We start from the raw sequence: 3,944 nt of genomic DNA, 5'->3' as shown, positions 1-3,944 counted from the left end.
TTGATTGTTTTTCTAATGTCAAACCATCCCTGCATACCTGATATGAACCCCACTTGGTGGTAATGAATGATTTTCTTGATATGTTGTTGCAGACTATTAGCTAGGATTTTGTTGAAGATTTTTGCATCTATATTCATGAGGGATATTAGACCACCCCACTTTTAATGGTCACCCACATACTAATAATTTCCAGTTCTGTATCTACTAACTGGACCTAAGATCCAGACTCATGTACCGCAACTTAGTACATGTTCCACAAGCCCCTCAAACTCCACATGTCCTCTAATACTTTTTTTCTTGGTTAACTGTACTTTTATTAACTTAGCTAAACAAGCTGAAAGTCAAAAACCTATCATCAGAGGTGGCTGTGAGTTTCTTTAAATGGATAGTTAAGGTCCTACAAGGATATGTACATATCATGTTGACTCTTTCAAAAGATCAGTTGAATTGTTGGCTTGAAGATATGTTGTGTATTTATAGCCTCATAGGACGGCAAACAACAACAACAACAACAAGGACTATTGAACATACCTTAAATCAGTTTTTCCTCCTCCATCCACACTGCCATGGACTTGTTCCAACCTGCATTGTATTTTGCCTAAAGCACTACAATAATCTCTTATCCAATCTCCCTCATTAATATTCTTCTAACCAATGCCAAAATGATTTCTGTTTCAAGTATATTTAAATGCCTTTTTTTCTTATTACAAGAGTAATGTGTGCTTATTGTAGACACCTCAGAATAGTATAAAATCACAGTAACTATTAACATTGTATTATATATATTCACAGCCATTTTCTTTGAATAGACATACATCTTTAGATGGAAAAAAAGATCACATTGTACACATTCTTATATGCCTTACTTTTTAATATTGTGAACAATTTCCTATGTTAAAATTTTTTTTGTTATTATATATAATAGAAATATAGTGGCATAGTACCTAAGGCATTTGACTGCTAACCAGAAGACTGGAGGTTCAAACCCACCAGCCACTCCTTGGAAAGAAGGTTGGGCAATCTACTTCTGTAGTGATACTGCCTTGGAAACCCAAGGAGGGATCACTATGAGTCGGATCCGACTCAACCACAGTGGGTTATCATATGGCAATACCATCATTTGTTTAACCAATCCTCTATTATTCAGACTTTTAAGTTTCTTTCTATATTTCCTAATGTATACAAAAAAAAATACACTACAGTAAATATCTTTGTGCATACCAAAAAACAAACAAACTCACTGCCATAGAGTTGATTCCAACTCATAGTGACCCCCATTGGGTTTCCAAGGCTGTAAATCTCTATGGAAGCAGACTGACTCATCTTTCTTCCATGGAGCTGCTGGTGGGTTTAAACCATCAACCTTTTGGTTAACAGCCAACTGCCTTAACCACTATACCACCAGAGCTTCTTTCTTTGTGCATATTCATAATTATTTCTTTAGGAGAAGAATTGCCAAGTTCCCAGGGATGCACATTTTTAAGACTTTGAACCTGTTGCTAAATACTCCCTGGAAGGTTTTATCCATTTATTATATTTCCATCAATAAAATGATCATTTTAATGTCACTCAAAGTCTTGGAGGAAAGTTACAAGTTCAAAAACAGAAGACCAGAGAAGGTTCAGAAACAAGGTTGTCAGAGTCCTTGAGGCCAGTGTGTCTGCAAGCATAGTTGTGGCCCACTAAATGAACCGTGAACAGAAAGGAGAAAAAAAAAAAAAACAGCAAGTTCTCTCTTCAGTTCTTAAGGCAACTGCCATCAATGCCAGGGACTTTCATTTTCACATATGCCTAAGTACTTAATAGCTTCCTTTGTTAATTATTAAGAGTAATTAAAAATTTATATTCACTCATAAAAGTGCATACTGCCAGTTATTGAAAGTGTTGGCTGTAACAGAAAGCTTGGCAATGATACAAATTTCTTGCTGCATACATGACAACATGTTGCTGGAATTTCCACAATTTTCAAGAATTTTTTTTCAGTATTTCATGTTGTCTTGAGCTCTTCTTATATGTATTATTTTATGTGTCAAATGTTATTTTTTTCACTGTTTTTCATAATATTATTCATGTGTAAGTGTTATGATATTGGCCGTTTCGGTTATTTTGTTCTTCTCTAATTCTTTGTTATCACCAAATTCTTTTCCTACCAGAAATGGAATCAAAGAGGTGTATATTGAGGTCTTTTGCCCAAAATAAGGGAGATATGTCAAAAAAAAATGTTCAAGAACCAATGGTTTGGGGAGTTCCGGTAAAATGGCAGAATAGTCAGAAAGACTGCACAGACCCTCTTCAAAAAAGAAAAAGGGAACCAATTAACATAGACACAGAAGATAATCCTGGACCCTGAGTCTTGAAGAGAAGGATAGAGAAGTGGACTAAACCCCAACTAGCAGAAGAATTTGTATGAAAATACCAAAAAAGGAGACATATGGAGCTGCGGTCTGGCAGCGATTCTGAGTGACCCTGATGGCACAGACAGCTTGGAGATTGCCAAGAATTAACCTAAAAATCAGCCTAAGAATTAACCTACAGACCTAAGACTTAACCTAAAAAGGACCTAAGAATTAACCTAAAAATCAGCCCTGTTAGTCAGGGACTGCACGAAGGACTGCTCTAGTGGCTGGGGGATAAAAGGTGAAGCAGCAGCAAAGAGGAAAGTGGGCTGAGCTGTGGATTTTGCCTGTCCAGAGGGCATAGCCATTTTGAATATTTACAAATGGCTTGACCATTTTGGATATCTAAAGAAACAGTGTTCTCCTTGATTCCAGGGACTTAAGAACAGGTTCCACTTGCCAGTAACCCAAAGGACATTCCAGACCTGGAGGGCCGGAAAGGTGCGACATTCCCCTTGTTACTTTTATACCCCACACCCACTTGGTGAATGGAGGTGCAAGCCTCCCCCAGTCCCATCCACCTTCTGGGCTTGCAGGAACACCATCACAGTCTGTGTGCGTGGACAGAGCCTTAGTGCCCTGCCCTGCCCTCCCCCGATTTTTTTTCTCTTTCTTTTCTCTGTTTTCCAGTTTGCTTGTTTTTGTCTGTTTAGAAACTACTATTATTATTACTGATTTTTTCTTTTTTATTGCTATTCTTTATTCTTCCCCTCCCAGGTCTATTTTCAGGTTTTTTTTTTCTTTTCTCTGTTTCTGGTTGCAAATTTTTTTCTTTTTTTCTCATGGTTAACCCCATTCCTTGTCTTTCTTTTTGCATTTTTTCCATTTTTTTCTTCATTATTCTCCTTCCCTACCTTTTTTCTCTTATTGCCCTATTCCCAGATATTGCAGGTTTTCTTGCTTTTTTCTTCTTCTTTTTCCATTTTTTATTTTTTTTGGTTACTGTTCCTGTGTGATTGCATGGTGTATTTTTTTTCCATGTGCTATTACTTTTTTCATAGTTATTCAACTGAAATTTTTGTCTTAGTGGGACACAACAACAGTCCCCATAAGACACAACTAAACCCACACCTCCTACTACTTCACTTACTGAGTGAGAGCCACCACCTACTTCTCCACCAATGGGCCAATGATAAAAAGCCACCAAGAAGAGTCTGAATCACCATTGACTGCCCTTTACAAACAATTAACAGACATCTAGATACAATAACGCCATGATGTCTCAGAGAGAACAGACCATCACAGTCCACACAAATAAGCAAGATAAAGTGGTAGAAACAAGGGAGCAGGATACAGACCCAGAACACATCCCTGAGGAAAAAGCAGCATTGGAACTCTCTGATAAGGATTTCAAAAGAATTATATTTAGGTATCTTCAAAGGATTGAGAGACAGACCATGGAAAACACAGAAAAAACCCTAGAAGAATTTTGGAAGAAAATACAAGAACAAAATGACAAACTAAATGAAAAATTAGAAATGATTCTAAATCTACAGATAGAAATCCAGAAGATTAATACTAAATTGTCAAAAATAGATAACACATTGG

Source organism: Orycteropus afer, unplaced genomic scaffold, assembly GCF_000298275.1.
Source record: "Orycteropus afer afer isolate SDZICR_OR568_19922 unplaced genomic scaffold, OryAfe1.0 scaffold00144, whole genome shotgun sequence".
Taxonomy (NCBI): domain Eukaryota; kingdom Metazoa; phylum Chordata; class Mammalia; order Tubulidentata; family Orycteropodidae; genus Orycteropus; species Orycteropus afer.
This window is presented reverse-complemented; position numbering follows the sequence as displayed.